The following is a 22,190-nucleotide window of genomic DNA, read 5'->3' on the forward strand; positions in this document are numbered from 1 at the left end:
TAAATATGTCCACCTTCATGAAGGTCAGGGGAAGAAAAAAAACACAGCATTTCACCCACTGCTGTTTTGCTTCTCTCCTTTCAATACTCCTTTCAGACCTTTATAACTACAATTAATTCAAATGATCATCTCGTTTATCCAAAAGGTCTAGTTAACTTAAGCCACTGTGCCTCTCCCTACCCTACCTCTACCATGGAGCCTAATATTGATGGAAAATAGCTCCCCTGGGGAAATAATAGTTATGTTTAACCAAACCAGTAATTATCTTAAAATTTGTATATCCCCAAAGATATAAATGGCACTGTACTAAGTAACTTAATGAAATCTGATTTAGTGAAGCAGCTGAAGGAGTGAGCTAGAAGTAGATTTAATCAAAGGTCACATGGGGTTAAAGCTGAACTCTTGCTTTCCTATAATTCATCTTGAATTTACAACCATCCTTCCTTCATTAGAAGGAAATGTTTTAAAGGTAAACTTGCCAGTTTTGTTGTTCTCCCAAACCAGGAGTGGAACCCTCCTGGACTTTCTTCATAAACTTTCCAGTCATCTTCTCAAGATGTTGTGAAACTAAACCAGTATTAAGCCAATATCATTCTCACCATTTTTCAGCACTCTCTCCCAGTGAAAATGCTCCCCTCCAAAATGTTCAGAGTCTTCTGATATTTCCCTCTTCCTCTTCTCTTATTTTAAAAATGTTTCAATTTAGAGCTAGGTCAAAACTTCATCATGGAAGAATATTTGACTCCACTCCTAGCCCCCCTGCCACTCGTGAACATTTCCCTCTGTGCAATGTTGGAGGCATGAGCCAACCCTCCCCACAAATATTAAGAAACATCTCTCCCACATTGCACTTACACGAGGTACTGCTGTCTTCTAGCCCACTGTCTTCAACCATGGGTCCCTAGATGTTGTTGAATTAGAACTCCCATCAACTCTAGCCAGCTTAGCCAATGGCCAAGGATGATGGAGTTGTAGTCCAAAAACATCTGGGACCCAAGGTTGAAGAACAGTGCCTGCCTAGTTTTCCTTTTCGTTTTCCTCTTCTCCATTCCCTTCTCTACAAGTACAGAGAAGAATTTGTGTACTTCCTACTTGGAGAATTGTTATGTTCCTGCCAAACCACTAAAGAGTGAATGGTATGAAAAATCCTTTCTTTTCAGGAACCCTCTGCCATAACTTACTAAGCCAAAGGTGGTTAATGTGCTGCTCTCCAGGTGTTGTTGGACTGCACTTCCCATCATCCCTGACCTTTCACCATGCTGACTGGAGCTTATGGGAGTTGGAGTCCAGCAATATCTGAAGGGCACCATGCTGGCTACCCCTGCACTAGAGAGAAACCTGGCTTCATACTTTGAATGGAATTTGAGAAGTGAACTGAGGTGAAACCATACTGTAACAGATCAATAACTTCCTGAAATCTGGAATAGTTATATCCCAGTTCCAAATATTTTTTATGTAGTACATGTTGCTGCTGATATACAAAGACTGCATGCACTAATCTGACATGATGATGTCATCACGCCACATCAGCACAGGATATCATCCATGAGACAGGCACAGTGCATTGAATAAGCTTCTAGAACTACCAGAACCTGGATTACAAGAAGTTTGATGGCAAAACTGTGGTTTCCAGAAACCAAAGGGTGTGAGGATCAACGGAGAGGTTCGGTGGACATTCAATTGAAAAATATGCCTCCACTGAATCTCTTCTTTAGTAGAATTGGGTGGTTCCGGCCATCTCCACTACTGCTTTGTAGCCTCTTTTTTTTACAAAGCCTTGTTGAAACAGATGTTTTTCAAATGTTTGTCCTGCTGGTAAGGTAGATATAAATAAGCATCTTGTAACTTCCTGTGTTATTGGCCACTGTCTCTTTTTGTGGCCAATTGTCACTTGTGTGGTACTAACTGATTTTTAAGGGAATTATATTTATGGGATTGTGGTTCATTCTTGCAGCAGCAATCATTACAGTGAAGGAAAAGGTAATCTGGGATTGTTGGTTTCTTTCTTTACTTTTAAACAGTGTAATCACTCTCTGAAGAGTGTAGAATAACAAAGAACAGATCCAGGTGCAGTGATTTCCCCAGGGACTTGGATTTACCTCACAATAATCATGTTCTTCAAATTTGGGCTACTGAATTGTTTTCTCTTGGATTCCTGTTTAAATACCTGCTGAAGTGGGTATGACAAGCAATTGGGAGTGGGTATAGTATCCTTCATGCAAAGGTTTGGATTGATCCAATCACTACATTTGCCAGAAGAAATCTGTATTTTATAAAACGATGCTGAGTTTTCTCTGCCATGACTCTAAGACAAAATCCTTATGATTATTATTAAAGGCACCCATAGAATGCACCTCATGTAAGAACATGACAGATCTTCTAGTGACAGTATGTTTAGCTCTTCTCTCACCAAACCAGTTTCCTTCTGGGATAATTGTACTGACATTGAAGTGGGGGCACATTTACTGTGGAAAATTAGGTGCAATTCCCATCTAAATTACACCATTTAGTTGTGGTTTCATGTGGAACACTTTTGATGACAAGTTTACCTCAAAAATATTGAATCATGTTTTGGCAGGAAAGGATGTGTGTCCACTTAGGAGTGGGCATGTTCACACCCAGAAAATTGTACCTTTACAGATTTTGCCCAAAGAAGAAATTTGTGTTGTACAAAAAAGAAAAACCTCACTAACTTTATGTCCACAATATCTGGTTTAATTACAACTATATTCTGACCTATTTTTCTTCTTCCATGCAATTGGAAGTTCAGTGCAACCTCAGGAACTAGCTTCTGGAAAACACTTTTATATGTACAGGAATTGGTATTAAAATGATTAATGCTAAAAGAATGTAAAAGGTGAGGCAAGAGAGTTGTGATAAACTTGTGAGTCTGTTATGATATGTCATTTTGATATATTTAATGTTTGATTTCCATATGCCAATGAATCTTGTGGGGAAAGTTTAATAAATGAAACCAGTTGGTATCCATTTTAATCTCAGTAAGTTTAGCCTCTCTTCACACACACACACACACACACACACAGAGTTCCCATACACAGAATGCCTCTTTTTTGCCCAATCCACCCTCAGTGAGGAGGCCTCCATGGGCAGACTTCCTGCTCTGCGTGTGGATCTCCCTCTCCACATGTGGAGTGTTGGAAGTGGGGCAAGAGCAACTCCTGTTTTGTCCTTTTGTTTGTGCTCCAGAAGGGAGATAGAGCTAGGGTCCTCCAGATGGGATAGGCTTTGCTTACCTTTTACCTGTGATGCTCTGACTGACTTCCTTCTGTCGCTAGACTGTTAAGTCTTTAGGGAAGCTTACCTGCCCCTCCTCCTTCGGCCCTTTCCACTCCTTTCCTTCTCTGACTGTCCGGGAGAGAGGAGACATCCCTTTGCCTCTGCTCTCTCCTAGCATGGGGCTAACTCCCACACCTGGGCATTATGCCTCCAACTTAGCTAGTTAGTGAGAACTAGGTATGCCTTTCTATCTACTATGTATTTCTATAAATAAAGTAGCTTTTCTTATTTTACTAAATCTCAAGTCTCAGTGATGCTGATGCACGGTAAAAGCCTGCTTTCTTAGGTAAACGCGTGCACATGCTGGCACACTCGCATTTCAACATCAGCTGTTACTCTGCTTGCTGTGGTGCTGCTTTAAACGAAATTAAGCAACACAAACACACAGAGTACAACATGGAGTGAGGTGAGTGGGATGGTGTAGAAACCCGACTTTTGCAGAAATACAATGTAGCCTTCTGTACAGAAGGTAAGGTAAGAATCACATCCATTGCTCCACCCACTTTTGCCTATAGCCCCTCCCATCAACTGACATGTTGTCTACCAGTAGGTTGGCCATGAGGGAATGCGGCCTTAGGGCTGAAAACGATTCCTCACCCCTGTTTTAAGAGGTTCCCAACAATCTCCTTGCTAATGGTATTTCAGCAAATGCATATAGTAGGGCCCCACTTATATGGCAGGTTAGGTTCCAGACCCCCACCAAAAAGCAAAATCCGCTGAAAAGCGGATCAGCTGTAGCATGGGGGTCTGGAACCTAACCCGCTGATTACACCAGAGGAAGAGAAGATCAGCTGTAGCGTGCTCCAGCTGATCTTCCCCTCCTTGGGTAGGATCAGCTCAAGTGTGGGAGCCTGATTGCACTGGAAGAGGAGAAGATCAGCTGTTGTGTGCTACAGCTGGTCTTCCCCTCCTCCGGTGTGATCAGCTGGAGTGCAGGAGTCTGACCGCCCCGAGGGGAGAAGATCAGCTGTAGCATGCTATAGGTGATCTTCCCCTCCTCCAGCGAGATCAACAGGAGTACGGGAGTCTTATTGCCCCGAGGAGAAGATCAATCTTCCCCCCCTCCAGCATGATCACCTGGAGTGTGGGAGTCTTATCGCCTCTGAGGAGAAGAAGATCAGCTGGAGCACGGGGAGCTCCAGCCCCCCTCCAGCTGATTGCCCCTCTGGTGCCGTATTAGCAGAATGCCAAAAAGTGGGGCACCAAGAAGCGGGGTCCTACTGTACTATATTTATTTCTTTTTAAAAGAGACTAGAGAAAGTGTCTATTTTCTACAAGCAAGTCACACTTAGGCAAATTCTTCAGCAGATGAGCTTTTTGTTTGTCAGCCAAGTCCCAGATTCCAATGGCTGATTAAAAAACAAATGAAGCCAAGAAATGGAGTAATTTCCCACCTGGTTGAAGACAGATGCTCGTGTATGGATCAAAATGTAACATGGGGCTCATTCACATGGAAGCTGAACTTCACAGTAAAGATTCAGCTTTTGCCATAGCGATATATTTGTAAGGTTCATACTTCCTACCTTCAAATCCTCTGTTTTCCTTTCACACAAGTAGGCATTCCTCTGTTTTCTTGTGGCCCCGCCCCTAATTTTACATGTTTACTCCCTCTGGAGTATTAATATTGCTAATGGAGAAGGGGAGGGTTTTTTTGTCAGTTTCATTGTTTCTTGTCAATTGCATGCCTCTCCCAGCTTCAACCAGGAGACAGTGGGGGTGCAATTGACACAAAAGGGTATGAAACTGAATAGAGGGGGGAGTGAGTGAAAGGCAAAGTAGGCAGCAGCTGCATGATAAGTATGTACAGGATTGCAGCCTGAATTGGTTAGTCTTAAAGGTGTCACACGTGACTGTTAACAAGAGATCCCATAAATTCTTCAGATGCACCATTCTTGGTAATCCATGAAAGCTTATGGAACAATACATTTGCTAGCCTAAGGTGCTACTTGACTATTGTTTCATTTCTGTTGTAAGTCATGACTTGTTGGCTACCCCTTTGACTGAAAGGTTAGCAAAGTAATGTACCTGGCCCCACACAATGAGCCAGTGACAGAGAGGAGGATTTTTAAGTCCTCTGGTGTGTTTGTTTTTAAAGGTATAAAGACAAGCAGAGTCTTGTCAGTTGGCTTACTAAGAAGGAAAATGTGCAAGTCATATTCTACCCAATCGAAGTGTGATGCAACCTAAGAGGTTTAACTGTTAGCACTCCTCTTCACAAACCGTAGTGTCCTCCCACAGGATTAAGCAAGGGGAACGTTATTAGGAACTATGAGCCTCAGAAAGAAATGTTATGAGCATACACAGAGTGCACCTGCCTCACCAGTGAGGAACCTCTGCATTTAATAAGGTGATTCCACAACAGCTGTCCTTTGCATAAAGAGTACATTGTATAATCAGCACAATAGAAGAGCCAGACCAGAGTGAAGACCCATCTAGTCCAACATCTTGTTCTCATGGTAGCCAACCAAACACACCCAGCATTTTTTAAACCTAAAGAAAAACAGGACTGCAAAGCCTTCATGCCTCTCTCAAATCTAAAAGACATACGCACATTTATACCTGCAGTTTCAAACTTAAATACAATACACAGGCAAACTAGGGCTGTGGACCAGATTAGCCCGGGTCCCGAGCTAAATCAAGCCATTTGGACCTGGGGCTGTTGGGGGCGGGGCATCCGTCAGGAAGAAGAGGCAGCTGTGGCTCTCCTTTCTGCCCAATGACCAGAGGCAGTGAACCTCTGGGGGTGTGGGTGTTATTTTGTAGTAGCATCAAGCAGGATTGCTCCCTCTGCTCAATAACCAAGGGAGTAATCCTGGGGGTGCTGGTTTGCAAAGGGCTTTCCTGCATTGTGCACAGGGGTGTAGTTGTCCAGGATCACAGGAGTTCGTAGACCCGTTACCTTTTTTGGGAGCAGGGACCTAGCCAGGTCCCTGTGTATGACCATTCGGCATGAAAAGGGAGTGTGTTAGCCACTGAGAAGAGTCCTTGTCCTTTTGTGCTGACTGGAGACAGTCAGAGTAAAAGGAGGTGAGTCAGCCACTGAGAAGACTCTTCTCAGTAGCTAACATACAGCCTCCCCTTTCAGGCTGATTGACTCCTAGGGATGTCTGTTCTAGTGGAGTGTGTACTCAAGGGATGACAGGGAGAGCAAGGAAGATAAGGGAAAATGGAAAAGGGGGAGTGGCTGTGAAGGGGTGTGGAGTGACTTTAATGAAGAGACTCTGCATTTCTGAATTTGCCACCACATTACTGATCATGCAGGATAAATTGGCCCCGCTCTCAGTCAAGAAGTGGGGGAAAGACACAACATCACCTTCCCACACCCCACCATATAATTATTTTTTTACCCTAATTAAAAATGAGCCTTGTCCCCAAACTTATTTGGGAGTGGCTCCGAGCTACAGCAGGTGATCCCCAGGTTGACCCAGGACAGATCAGCCTCATGCCTCCACTCCAGACAGGAGCCACGGGGCAGATGGGAGGGTCTTTGCACAGCCCAATTTCAAAACTAAACTCACACAAACATTTATGGTATCTTAAATGTTGCAATACTACAAAATGGTATTGCAATGCCTCACAATTGTGTTGAAAGGTGCAACATATAGAAAAGCCACCCACCATTTCTCCTCCCAATCTTCCTCCTCCATTCACAAAAATAAATGCAAATGATTAAGTAAAAAAAAAGATATTTGTTATAGAAAGAGACTCGCACTATGTCCACCATGCTCTCTCAACAAATATTAATCAAAAACAAGATGCTCAAACTAGCAACCACACTCTTTTCATGGCTAAGTTACAAAGAATATGCTTGAGCTGTTTCGAGATGTGGCCTTCAAGGAAACAGCTCTGCTCATTCTCAGGACTGTTTTTTAAGCAGCCCTACTAAAAGGGGTCGAGGTCCACTCAGCCTTCCATCCATCCGTGGTCAGTAAAATGAGTACCCGGCATATGCTGGGGGGGTAAAGAAAGGCCGGGGAAGGAACTGGCAATCCCACCCCATATATACGGTCTGCCTAGTAAATGTCGCAAGACGTCACCCTAAGAGTTGGAAATGGCTCACACTATAAGTGCGGGGACACCTTTACTTTTTACTCTGTCCTATACAAAAGCTGGAATTGCCCTCATAGTAACAGGAGGAAAGGGGAATCTGCACAACTGGGGCTGAAAAATCTGGCATCCTACTAATACTCAAATTTCACATGACTTTCTCCTCAGAGACAGACGGGAGGGATCTCTTTGCCATAGCTGCACTTTTGTACTAGGATTGGCTGAGTGGTGCAGGTACCTGACTCGTCAGAGAAGCGTAAATTGTCAGAAATGTTTACTGAATTCAAATGTGTGTGGGACAGGAAAGAGTGTGGGTTTTGAGGGTTTTTTGGGGGGTATGAAAAAGAATTGCTTGGCATTCTCCTTGGGATAGTTGTGCTCCACTATCCCTTATGGACCAGCCTCCACTGCCTATATATATAAATTAGTATGTGCAAATTTTATACAAAACTATGTCCTTTATCCTCTTCTTTTAGTGACACGTAATTGGCCACCCTATCTAGGATAAAGGTAAGTGCTGCCCACAAACAGCGCAACATGGACCCAGATCTCCCATGTCTAGGTTCAAAACCTTATTCACTGGGCTACTCCCAGACCTCTTCCATACATGTCTTCCCACTTTTTCTGCAACATTCTGCAGCTTTCCTCAAATGATCTGCTATTCTTTCATAGTTGCCCTAAGGCCCAGGCAGACACCCGTTGTCTTCAGTGATGCGTCCATGCTTGAAGATAGTAAAGGATGTGTTGTCTGTTAGGACAGTTCAGTTCAGTGCTGGCTGTTCACTTGGCCTGAACTTTAAATGTCAAATGTTCAGGAATGTACAGATCAGAGAAATGCAGACTTCATTCACCCCGAGGGATATGTGGGATGTGTGTTTGTACCTATAACAGTTTCCCCATGCTGGATCTTCCAACCCCGTGTTTCTCTGTGTTTCATCCCTTCAGGACTGAAATGAATGTACTAACCAACTAAGGAAACATTGGGATTGGAAACCAATGTTTGTGGTAGGCAGCTATGCTAACAGGCTGCTACTGTTGGTATTTAGGGAATGCTGAATGTGGGTGGGAGTGCCTTAGGATACTGCATGAGTGCTTCGTTCCTTCTTTCTGCATCTGTCTATACCCTCTGCAGGCTCCAACAAGGTGTTGTGTGAGAAGTCCCAGCACAACACTGGAAATCCCCAAGCGAAACACATTTTCTTGGCAGCCTAGGTAGTGAAGTCAAATGGAACGTCTGACAAAGAGGCTTTCCTCTCATACACTTTCTAAATAAAATCAAAATACTCCAAACAATTTCTGTATTAGCCACTTACTGGCCTACCTAAGAAGAGTACTGCTGGGTTGGACCAAGGGTTTCTCCAGTCTAGCACCCTTTCTTCCAATCATGGCCCGCCAGGTGCCTCTCAGAAACCCACAAACAAGTCATAAGGACAGTGACACTCTTCGATGTCTCCAACATTCGATAATCACAAGTATACTGTCTGTTAGTATGGAGGTTTTGTTTCATTATCACTGAATATCAGCAGAATTATACTGCAGGCACCCAAATAGGCACCACAGCCTTCTGGAGTTTCCTATAACCAGGTTGTGCCTTTGAATGGAGAAGGAATGTAGCTCACGTGGTAGGGCATGTGCTCTACATGCAGAAGATCCCAAGTTCAATACTTGGCATGTGGGAGAGCCCCTGTTGGCAACCCTGGCGGACCACGCCCTATAAGCATAGATAATGCTGAGCTAGATGGAGCAATGGTCTACCTGGGCCTAAGGCAGCTTCCTGTGTTCCAAACTGTAGCTCACAAACTGACATCTGTTCTATTTTAAACCTTGACCCAGATAGGTGAGGGTGGTATTTTTTAAAATTAAAAATGGGTAAGGCTTAACCCTAGATACTGATTTGTGACTATAGCAGCTTTTAAGATCTCATGCTGTGTATATCTTAATCCACCTATGGATGTTATAACTCTAGATCTTTTCTTCATTGGGTGCCTTTATTTTCTGAATTTGTATCATTTTGTGTCTGTGATTGGTGATATGTGGCTGAGACACACATATGCCCATGCCTGACTTTTTTTCCATCTTGCTTTGAAACTATTGCTTTTGGCAACGCCGATATTGCATCTTTCTTTCCTCCGCTGCACAGAAGCAAAATAAATATACAGTGCATGCATGCGTATGAGTCTGCTTACACAGGATGCCAACAGATGGCAATATTTTCTCATCTTACACAATATGGGGCCATTTCCCCCCCTGTAATTCATTGGAACATTTGCATCTAACTCTTCATTGTGATAGAGCAGTTTTTTCTCATCTGAAATGCCTCTTTGATGTACAATTCCCTACTCTGCCTTCAAGGTAGCAGGACCATATATTGAAGCATATGTCACACTGGTGACTGCTCTAACAGTCCCTTAGGGAAACAGCATGCAAATACTGAGTCCTATAAGGGTCTGCTCATGGAAAAATAAGCACAAGGTTATTATTTTTCTTCACTTGAACCTAAGGGGCTGCCATGGCTTTATACTATAATTCATGGAGGGAGTTTTTATTTTTAATGCAATGTTTGCATCACTCTGAAAAAGCAGTGTTTCATTTCTTAAACTCTTTGTTGTTGATAAATCAATAGCCACACTTTTGCTCATGTTAGTGTTGGATTAAAGGTCCTGCAATTCACCACCTGTATTATGTACTCAATTTGTGTCTCTATATTTATTATAGTCACACCCCATCTTTCCTCTGAGCTTAGAGCAGTTTACACAGCCAGGGCTATTCTGAGATAGTCTCCCAGCTAACAGGGCCAAACCTGGTTAGCTTTAGCTACAAAACTGTGTAGTGTGACCTAGGGATGGGATTCGCTCCCTGCTGATCTGATCTGCCCTGCTCCACCTTGCTCACCCTTGGCATCACAGAGAAGGAGGTTGAAGGGCCCTCCCCAGGTGGAAAGATTAAAGTGGGTGCTGTGGCAAAAGCTTCCCAGATCAGGGCCAGACCGCAGAGGAGGAACAGGAAGAGGAGGCACAACACTGCGTGGCAAGGGACAAGCTGCAGACTAGGGTGGGCGAAATATCCAATTAATTCTGACCTTGGAAAGGGGGGTTGGAATTAAGTGGATATTCGGCCAGCCAGTGCAGTTCAGACAATTCTATGGGGCTTTTAACAGGCTACCATGATACTGGTTTTCTTACTAGGAGTACCAATTGCTGGTATGTGCTTCAAGTGTGGCCTATTTGTCAACAATATCAGCCATTTTGTTTTCATAAGTAGTCTGATAGCATTTAATGAATTCTGAAAAAGACTAAAAAAAGTTGTTTGGAATAATTTTTTTGTGCATGTTGGGGAAAAGCACACAAACTATTCTTTTTTTTTTTTTTTTTACAATAATTTTTATTCAAATTTTCATAAAACATAAAAAACAAAATCATAAAACATTCAAAGACAAAAAACAAAACAAAACAAAAATAATTAAACAAAAAAAATAAAATATTGACTTCCCATTTGTCACAGATCAAATCAGTTATAGGTCTACAATATATAACAATCCTGTCTCTTAAATCATATTATAAAATCACTTTCCTCCAGTAGTTATCTTAATTAATCATCAAATCTCATAAACATTACTTTATTCTTTCCACAAAAAGTCAGAGAGGTTTCAATTCTTTAAGAAATATATCTATCAATTTTTCTCCAAATAAACATGTCGATTAATCCATCTCGTTAATAATTATAATAATCTTATTGTCATAACCATAGTCCAAATAAACATTTCGATTAATCCATCTCATCAAAATCTGTTAGGTTCAATAATTTCAATAGCCATTATTCCATTATCCCTATTAGTTCCATCTTCCATCTTCAATAGTCCTGTTAAGTCCAGTAATTTCAGTGTCCAATCTTCCATTATCAGTATTCCATAATAATCTTGCTGTCGTAGCCATAGTCATATAATAAGAGTCTGATGGGAATTTCCTCTATCCCAAATATTTTCTTGCCATCCATTCTGAATAAGTTGCTGAAATACTGTTGTAAAGTCATATCTCTGTTCTTCTTTTTTACAAAATGCACTGGCTCATCTCTTGAGAGTTTTTCCATTGTCACATGGCTGCAGTTAATTCCATAGATTTTCTCTATATCAAACTCCATCACGTCATTCCAGTCCAAAAGATTATCCAAGCCATTGATAACTTTATCTCTAATATCTTCATTAATTTCTTCAGAGATAACGTTAAATTCCAAACAGTAGATTTTATTTCTAAAATCCATAAACTCCAGATCTTTTTCCAATTCCACATTTGTTCCAATCTCCAGGGCTTGTATCTTCCCTTTATTTTTTCTTTTCTCATCTCTGATCTTATTCTCCTCTCTCACAGGATCCCCTATTTCTTTAAGCTCCTGCGTCATTTTGCTCAGTTCAATTTTCAGCTCCTTACTACCCTGTCGCAGGGTTTGTTTCGTTATCTCAACCTCATCCATTATTTTCTGAAACATAGTTACTTCCAGATTCTCAGCCACTTTCTTGATTGCCATTTTTAAAACCACGAAAACAAAACAAAACAAAAATAAAGAAGAACCACTTCTTATTTCAGCAACAATTGGGTTAATATTCCAGGCTTGATGACATCACAGTATAAACAGAGCAGCCTGCCTTATCTCTCTATGTTCAAGAATGCAAAACAAATTTAGTTCCCAGCATCAAAACAGTTAGTGGCGTCGTGAAGAAGCAGATTCGTCAAAATAAAATAGACCAAAAAGAGAATAGTCCCAGACAATATAATATTCCTCGGAATAGAAATCAGGAATAGAAATCCCTCTTCTGTTTATATCTTTAGAATGCACTTCCAGGACAGCTTTTTGCGACAGAAACAGAGATAAGCTGTTAATTTCGTGAATAACAGAGAAGAGTTATAGCTCACCCAGAAGTTGTCCAAAGCCGATCAATCTGACAAATCTCCTTTTGCTGCAACATTTTAAACCAAGTAAAAAAAATAATAGAAAGAAGGGTGCTTGCCTGTTAGTCCGTTCTCTCTTTAAAGAAAAGATAAACGTATCGCTTAAACAGATAGAGCTTGTTCGGAAGTCTGTCCGGCATTGTTGGCTGGACCTTATCTCATAAATTAATGAAATCCAGTCCTCCCAACAAAAACAGGCTTTTGAGGTTGATCTCTACGTTTCTCCCTGCCCGGGAGAAAGTTCATCAGTCAAAAAAAAAAATGTTCTGACTGATTTATATCTGAATAAGCTTCTTTTGAGGCGGGAGCCCGTCCCAAAAGCAGGCACAAGCGAAGTCACCCTTCCCGGAAGTCAGCACACAAACTATTCTAACCGACATTGCAGTCTTCACATGTGTGCCCCAGAAGTAAGTCCACTGGAGTTTTACTCTCAAGCAAGGATTGCAGTCTAAATGTACAAGGGTGCTATGAGAAGGTAACTATGAGAAGTGCCCTGTCCCATAATATACATTTAAATATTTGCATAAGTTTATAATATAATAATACAAAACAAGCACGCCTATTTACTTGCCAAAAGCTGCAGCATTTTCTGCTGTATGACCTCTAGACTTCAGGTGCCAGTTTGGGGAAGCTGCCTGAAGTGTTACAGTGCCAGGATGCATTGCTGGATACTGGCTTCTTCCTCTCCATCCAAACTTTCTGTTTCTGCAGGTAACATGATTTTTGATTTTGTAATTTAAAAAATGGGATGTTTTCTTTGTATTTTAAATCTGTTTGTACGCCACTTTGAAATTAATTTATAAAGATATGAAAATAAAAATAAATAGCATTTTATTTTCTGTGCTCACACTCCCAATAGTAAAGAGCAACCAGTGTTCTATTTACCAACCCACTAACATTTCACCTGAAACAGTTAGAAAGAAAGGAGGGATGCAATTTCATTTTTTTAAAAAAAGAAACAGGGCATATATCATTTATTTCTCTGGGAATAGGAGTTAGATGTATTGTTAACTTAACACACACTTTTTAGGACTCCTCCAGTGTCCTCTTTATTAAGCATTCATCCTGATTTGCATGCACAAAGCTTATACAGAGATTAGACTATGTTTGGTTTTTATTGTACAGTCGTTCTGATTTTTGGGGGGGAGGTGATTATATAATGAACAGTCGTCCTGATTTTCTTGTCTGATTTGTGTTATATCATCCCACACTTTTCAGTACATTTCCCCATCACTGTCCCAACTGCAATAAGCCAGTTTTTTTTAATGGATTTGTGCACTTGAATCTAATTCAATTACACAAACCTAAATTTTTGGTAAGTGCCTGAAACCCTCCTGCAAAATATTGACAGTCTTGAGGCATCCTTATTAAGATTTGGATCCATCTCCATATATACCATTCCTATATCTTAAGGCAAATCATTTGTGAATCTTGTCTCTGTCCAAGGATGTCAAGATAGCACACATGGACTGCCACTTTATCTTTATGACAACTCATCATCAATTAGTCAAGCTCAGCCTTCTCCAATCTGCTGCCCTTTAGATGCTGTTGGACACCAGCTCCCATCATTCCTGACCATTGGCTGGACTTCAACATCTGGAGAACTCTAAGTTGTGGAAGGCTCAGAGATTAAGAGTTGCTGAATATATGTAATCTTAATTGTATTTATCTGATTTGCTACAGGTATAAATAAATAACACATTTTAAACAAGAAAAACATATAAATGACAGATCCAAATACTTAAAACACCTGTTCACATGTACATGTCCATCCAGATTGAGTCATTGCTCCACAACATGCAAACTCAAGTGTTCATATGATGTGTTCACATGGTGTACCATGTTTTCGGGTGCCACATAAAGTGTGGAGCATTCCTGAATTTCACAGGTGAATGTGAACCTGAAGTTGCCACATCTAAAAGTGGGCTCTCTAGCCATGGCACCGTATAGGTGCTCCAGAGATTTCCTTAGGGAACATGCCTTTTTGGAAAGCTCATTGCAATTCTTGATAGAGAAAAAAAGGGTAGATGTCTCCTGTCAATCTCTTTAATTTTATTTGGCTCTTTAGCATCAAAATTCCTGCACTGATGCAAATGTTGGAGAACTCTCTGATAGCAGAAGGCAAGCTCTACGGGAAGTTTAAAACTTCTGATGCCCCAGGCAAACAGGTTTATTATTTGACAGAGCTCCAAAATACAGAGAGATGACTATCTGAAGTGGGCTTGGTGCTATAAGGAAGTGGCTGAAAACCCATCCAGAAAGTGGCAAAGAGTTACAGCCACTTCATTAAAGTGATTAATGATTCCTCCAGAGGAAGTGAGATGACAGGTGTCTGATGCTTTCTTTCCTTCCATTTATTTTTCATGTACTTCCTATACATGCATATACTGCCTTGAGCAAGTTAATAGCTGTCTCATCATTCTCCAGACATTTATTGATTATTTATATTGATTATTGATTCTCCCAGCAGGAGCCCAGGGCAGCAAACAAAAGCACTAAAAACACTTTAAATAAAAACAGACTTTAAAATACATTAAATACATTAAAACAAAACATCTTTAAAAACATTCTTTAAAAAGCTTTCAAAACATTTTTAAAAGGTTAAAAACATATTTTTTCTTTTTAAACCTTAGAAAAAGGTTTAAAAACATATTAAAAAGCAATTCCAACACAGATGCAGACAGGGATAAGGTCTCAACTTAAAAGGCTTGTTGAAAGAGGAAGGTCTTCAATAGGTGCTGAAAAGATGGTACCTGTCTAATATTTAAGGGGAGGGAATTCCATAGAGTAGGTGCTGCCACATTAAAGGTCCATTTCCTATGTTGTGTGGAACAGACCTCCTGATAAGATGGTATCTGCAGGAGGCCCTCACCTGCAGAGTGCAGTGATCGACTGGGTATATAAGGGATAAGGCGGTCTTTCAGGTATCTTGGACCAAGCTGTATAGAAAAGGCTGTCCCATTTAGAAGAGGACACCTTTGAGGTCTACCCTATAATAAATCTAAGCCAGGCTGGCCAGAGGGCTTGCAGACATTCTTCTCTGTGCAAAAAAAGGCGAGCATTGGTAACATAGGAGGAGCAAATGTGTGCAAGAAAAAAATATGTTTAAAAGGACTGGGGATTGACAAATCATTCTAAAGTCAGTCCATGTTATTTTCACATGTATGCAGTTCAAAGTCTGTTTTGTTCCAGTGTCACATTAATTTGCAGATTTTCTTTAAAAAATTGCATGAATTTTTTTAAAAAACTTTACTTACAGTTCAACAAGGAGCCCTATGCACGTCCCCCAAGGTCTGTTGAGGAATATACATAATGGCCAGAAAATGTACAGGATCCAGGCGATATATGTACATTCCCAAGGCCTGTTGGAGATCATGCATAATGGCTGGAAAATGTGCAAAATCCAGGCGATATATATATATGCTTTGAGGAAGTAGAGGCTACTGCTGCTACTATGTGTTAAAAACAAGGCCACAAATCCTCCATGAATTTCACGGGGCACCATTTGATTCACACCGTTTACATGACGTAGGAGGCAAATCGAGGGCATCCCGCTGCTGTTCCCTTAAAATCCAAATGAAAGAAACCCACAGAAAATGTGAAAAGAAAAAAATTTGTCTGCTTCGCTCCCCTCCTGTCATGTGGGTGCTTTGCTATGATGTTTGCTCTGCCCACAAAACTCTCAATGGGAGAATTCCATTGTTTCCTGCTGATTAAGAAGACACTTCGGGTCGCTCTAGCCAAGGAAACAGCGATACCAATCCTTACAAATGAACGCGAATGTGAAAAACAGCTGATTGAAGGCAGGAAGGTAGGACGTGTGTAAACTTTGAAAATCTATCACGATTCCATAAGGTGCGTATTTACTACGATTTTAAGCTCCCATGTGAGTAGGCCTTTACAGACCCATTTTCAATGTGTGTTGCAACAGCTACAAGTTCTACCTGCTGCAAGCATTTATTACCTGTTAATGAAAGAGGGGGGGACATGGCAGTCTTTGGAGCACCTTGTGAAAAAATTGTTGGAGTCTAGATTCCAAAGGAAGACTACTTTTCAATCTGTACCTTAGTCCGGGAGGTGCAGATCAGGTCAACTGACTTCAGAATTTGGATTTAATTATTTCCTCCGGCATTCCTATAAAAACCATGACACCCTGAGATGGGCTGCAAAAAGTATCAAATAGATGAAAAGAAGTAAACACTAGCGGGGTGGGGAACATTTTGGGTGGTACAAAAGCCATTCTCAAATCACCCCCCTCTCAAACTTACATAAAACATTTGTACATGTTAAAAGTGACAAAGATTTTTGAAAAACCCATTTCTCTCTTATGGCTGATAATGTAGCTTGATATAATAAATTACAATAGTACACATCAGATATTGTGGGGAGGGGGAGAGTGAGAGAGGAGAAGCACACAATTTTTTTAAAAAAAATAACAAACACAGACGATAAAAATGAGACCACCAGAAAATCGACTGCCTTTTATTTATTTTTCTCTTTAATCGTATTTTCTCTCTTTCTCTACCCCACCTCACCCCTCCTTCTAGCCAATTTTGAAAAGACCCTTTGGTCAAAACTCAGCAGGAAAGATTGTCAAAAGCTTTGATAGTCAGTGAAGTAGAACATAACTACACAAAGCAGTACCATGCACCAGTGGAGTCACCTTGCTGGATGCACCTCCCTCCAAGAACAACTACTGATCATTATTCATCTAGACCCCCCTCTGGCCCATAGTACCATTGGCTCCGGCAGTGCCTGATCCCCTGGTTGCCCTTTCCGCAGGTACTGCTAAAGCAAATAGCACACAGTATTTACTAGGTGTGCAGTGCTTTAAATCATATTAATCTATCCAATAAAGTATTATAGCCAGTAAAAATTCCACAGTGGAGCAGCCAATCTATAAGAAGGATGAATGGTGGAAAACACAAAAAGTTGAAGCTGTTCGTGTCCCAGACAGATTGTCTAGAGTCTGTTCCTGGGAAAGGAACAGAGGGAATGGTGAGAGGAAGCAACAACCACCTGGACCTTATCTGGGGCACAGAAAACACTGGCACACGTGTCACAACCGTAGAAGTAAGCATAGAATAATGTGATCATAGAACAATGAATGATGGAATGGTGAAATTTCAGAAGGTGAGCAGAGCCATGTCTTTGTTCAAAATCCATACATTTGAATGCTATAAATACACACACACATGCATTAGGCAGCATCAGTTTTAAGGGATCAGATATGCTGTTTCAGTTTTCACTCTCAGATTGATTTCATAGCCACAACTGAAATCTGATTCTGACTCCTTATGTCCTCTGGCTCAAAGTTTCTCTGGACTGATTTCCAGACTCTGACCCCTGGCTTGCTTGCTTAGCTCTGCTCACTATTAATTCTTGCTGATGTGTCTGGCTCTTGAAAAGACTTCACCCACAAGATCCAGGACTCATGATCCTATAGGTTCCACCAGCATCTCAGTTGTCCCAAAAGGGAACTGTTATCTGATCATTGTTTAAAAAGCTTCCAATTTATGGTTGTTGCAGGATTGAATCTTGTACTCCTCCCACACAAAGTTGTGGATTTCCCTGGCTCATAAATTCTTTCCCATATTTTTAAGGTCATGAAAACAGCTTTTGCTGAGGCAGAGACTATTCAAGGAAACTAAGCAGAAAACAATTAAATGCCTAAAACAACATTAACAACATATCTGACTAAGTAATTTCCATTTATGCCATTGTTTTCAGAATGCAGCCCAGTGCTTCAGAATTTAATTTGAATTTGGACAACTCATTGGGCCCAGCAACTATGCATGTGAAGTATTAATATAGAAGAATGTGCCCTTGACCATGTGCAGTGTGACTTTCTTTACTGAGTAACTTCAAAGTAGCTGTATCAAATGGTTGATCAATGAACTAGAGAATTTCTGGACTTGTCCAAGGAAAAAAAATGAACACATGAACACAGAGAGAATAAAGGAAAATATGGCCTCACTGTCTGAATTGCTATCCTGAATTATGATTTCCACCAAACACAAATATATAAATAAAGTTCTCTTATATCACTCAAATACCTTTTCCTCTTCCCACACCTTTCCCCATCTCTATTAATTTCCCTCTAATCCAGACCTGCATAACTTGTGATCATACTGAAATTGAATGCAGCCTTCTGACTATGAATGGTGGCCCATCACAGCCAATAAGTTTCAGGATTTTGCGGCCTGTCTGGTATTGTGATAACAAAGGGGTTCTGAAGAACCAGGCAGATAACAGTACTTGGCTGGTCACTTTCATTTTCAAGAACCAAAATGGAAAGTGCTTTTGGATCCCTGTGAAAAGTGCCCCTCTTTCAGCCATTTATCAGGATGGTTGCAAAAATGGGTGAAGGAATTTGCAGCACAGCAGTTATGCCCCTCCTCCCTGAAATCCATTCAGAGTGTGGCAATTGATATCACTCTGAACTGGCTTAGTGATGTCATGATGATACATAGTATCAGGAAGTGTTGCCCTCGCTATGAATCGATTTAATATGAACACAGCCAAATTCAGTTGGCTAGGTGGCAGTGTAACATCATCACAGTGAATATGTGATCCCCAATTGATGGGGCATATGTGCAAGAAGAAACAGAGTTTGGTTTGGTTTGAAAAGACAAATTATGTCTAAACATCTGCTGAGTAGGCAACAGACTGTTGTAAATTTGTCTATGCATGCGTTGGGGAGGTGGGTTTGGGGAACACTGCAGGTATGCAAAAACAAACAAACCCTTTCATGTCCTAGATGTCCAACACAGCCCTAATAACTAGATGTGCAGACCTGATCTAATTCCTTCCTCCTTCATTACTTTTTTTCTTTTTCCCTCTTTCATGGTGCATTTAACTTATGTGATAGCTGGGACAATTGATTATTTGTTCTGGGATGAGTGATATGAGATGAAATTATAGGGAAAACTTCCTATATGTTTTTATTTATTATTATTATATGTTTAAAAGCTATGTTTAAAAAGATATTCAGACTAAAATGCTGAAGAATTTTCATGAGGATTTCCCCCCAGAAAAAAATCACAAATTGCTGCAGAAATGTAGAGAACTTGCATGTATGATTAGAAAAATGAGAAACTAAGAGAACCGAAATTGATAGATCCTTCCATCCCTAGCGTGGAGAAGATTGCTCAGATAACTTCCTGAACCAACATATCAGTTGCCAGCATCAGTTCTCTTCTCCTAGAGGCCGAGCCTGATGAGCTGAAAAAGACTTTAATCACATCCAGGAGGGATATGACTAAACTGACATAGCTTTTTTTTTTTTGGTATTAATTCATCTGCTTCCCAAACCAAAACATTTGACACATGATCAGTTTGCTTCCAAAAGCCCATGTGATTCTATTGAAACTCCTCTGAGTGGACAGAGATGACTCAGGCTTTTGTAAATGCTACTAGACCACACATGACACCTAAGTAGGAGCGGTTTCCTTACCTATTTATTTGTTTGTTTGTTTATGAAAGCATGCACTCATGACAGGCAAGCACCAGATGGTGATGACTTCACATTATTGAGTGGGAATAGTTCTGTCTGTTTGCCCTTCATATGTGTGCATATGTTAAAGGCCCATTTGGAGAGAAACTTGTGCCACCTGGTTCCAAGAGTAGCAAATATACTGTTGCGCGCCTCCCCCAATCTCTGAGCGGTGAGATTTCAGGGGGTCCCTGCGCCCATCCAGGGTTTGGTTTCCTTTGGGAAGAAGGCCAGCGGAGACTGCGGTGTCTTCATGAAATATGGTTTATTTATGTACACACATTCCAACCTGAGCTTAGGGTGGAGGGGTTCAAGGCATCAGCAGTCTAATATCCAGCTTTTCCATCTAGGTGCAGGGGCATCCTATCGCCACCATGCAGGGAGCCAGCCTCTCCGCATGCCTGCAGCCCTAGTTCTGTCCCGAACACACACTACCAAGTACAAACACACTTCTGCCCGCCCAGGAGTGGGGGGGAGAGACTCTCCTCCAGTAGAGTTTAAAATGACAAAAGGATCTTCCTAGCCCTTTCACCAGTGCAATTAAACAGGCCCATTAACTACCTGGCCACTCTATTTGATTAACAAAGGAGATTCATCTGGCTAGCAGAGCCAGCCTCCCAGGCATAGGATTCCAAATCAGAGGCTGGAAAGGTGACCCACAGAAATCATCCATTCCAGCCCCCCCCATGCTCATAACAATACCTTCCTGAAGCTTCTGTTCTTCTATTTCAGACCAGTGGCCAAACATTCTTAATCTAAGGGGGATCTGTGACCCTTCAGCAAATGTTGATTTGGTTTGAACTCATGATTGGTCAGTAGAGTACATTCAGGTAGGTTGCACAGTTAATCCTTCCAATAGTTCATTTGCCTCCTCCGACACAAAACAAATGTGTTTATTTCAAGGATGAACTTACTTATTAGCACAGGAATAGCCAACGTGGTCCTTTCCAGATGTTCTTGACCTACAACTTCCACCAACACTAATCAGCATGTCCAATAGCCAGGGACTATGGCAGTTGCTGTCCAATAACATCTTGAGGGCAGCATGTTGGCACCCCTTTATTGGCACACCCAGTTCTTGCAGCCCACAGGCACTGGGGGGGGGGCTCAAGTCCCATCAGGTTTGCTAGGACCATCTCCTCTCTTTTTCAGGGATACTTCCTGAATTTCCAATTGGATTCTACAGTGCCCACCTGGTAGCATATGTGAAGACTGCCAACAGAAAACTCATGTTTCATGTTTCTTAATAACTTATTCCTCCAAACGTCACCCCTCTGTATCTTTGAACATCTGTCTGTAAAGTACTGACACTACAAAGCAATGCCTCTCTGGATTTAAAACACTGTAGAATTGCAATGGCTTATTTTTAAATGTCACAGGGGAAAGAAAAAAAGTGATGGAACAAGACATGAACTCATGGAATGGTTTACGCTCAAGTCTGCTATATTACGTTGTTCATTTGAAGACCAAATCCTTTCTTTATAAAATCATAGGTGGCCAGCACTTTCGCACATTACCACCTAGCATTAATCAGTCCATTTAGATGTCAAAGAGTTAAAATTTACTTCACTGTGAATACTGCCAGGGCTAAGGGTATAAGGCAGATGCTTTAAAAATCCAGAAACATAAGGTATTTTGTTTGGGTTGTTGTTGGATTTCCCCCTCCCCCATCTCCCATCATCAAGTCTGGCCTCTTAATGCAATCCTGAAGGGCAATCACCTCAAATGACGCTGACACCTATAACATGCCCCCCACCCCTTAAAACAACAAATTCCTCAATTTGTGGTGGTGTGTGTGTGTTTACTACAAGCCTTACATGGAATGGCATAGAAAAGACCAGAAGGCAACACCCAAACTGAGCAAGGGAACCTTTGCAAACTGTGGCCAGAATCAGTCAAGGAGAAAAATAAACATCCATGGTGTAACTGGAGAATGCATTTGCACAAGTGAAAACAAACTCCTCTGTAAATTAGCTATTCCAACCTGAACTGCTACATTTCCATGAAAAGCGGCAAAGTCAGAAAGAAAAAACCCATAATCTGTCTTCCAAAAGACAGGTAACAGAGAGCCAGCATAGAATCCAAATCCCATCTGGCCCAGCTAGCATAGCCAATAGGAACAAATAATGGGAACTGTCATCCAGCAATATCTGGAGGGCCACAGGTTCCCCATCCCTAGTGTAGCGTATAGGGTTATTAGACTAAGACTGAGGGACTAGTTCTAATCCTGTTAACCATGAAGTTTACTGAGTGATTGGTACTTGTCACAGTCTGTCAGTGTAACCTAACTCACTTGGTTGTTATAGGATAAAGGGAGGATGCACACCATGTATGTCATTCTGAACTACATGAAGGAAGAATAGGATTATACCCCACCCCAAGAATATACATAAATAAATAAATAAATA

This window comes from Rhineura floridana, chromosome 3 (genome assembly GCF_030035675.1).
Source record: "Rhineura floridana isolate rRhiFlo1 chromosome 3, rRhiFlo1.hap2, whole genome shotgun sequence".
In the NCBI taxonomy this organism is placed as follows: Eukaryota; Metazoa; Chordata; class Lepidosauria; order Squamata; family Rhineuridae; genus Rhineura; species Rhineura floridana.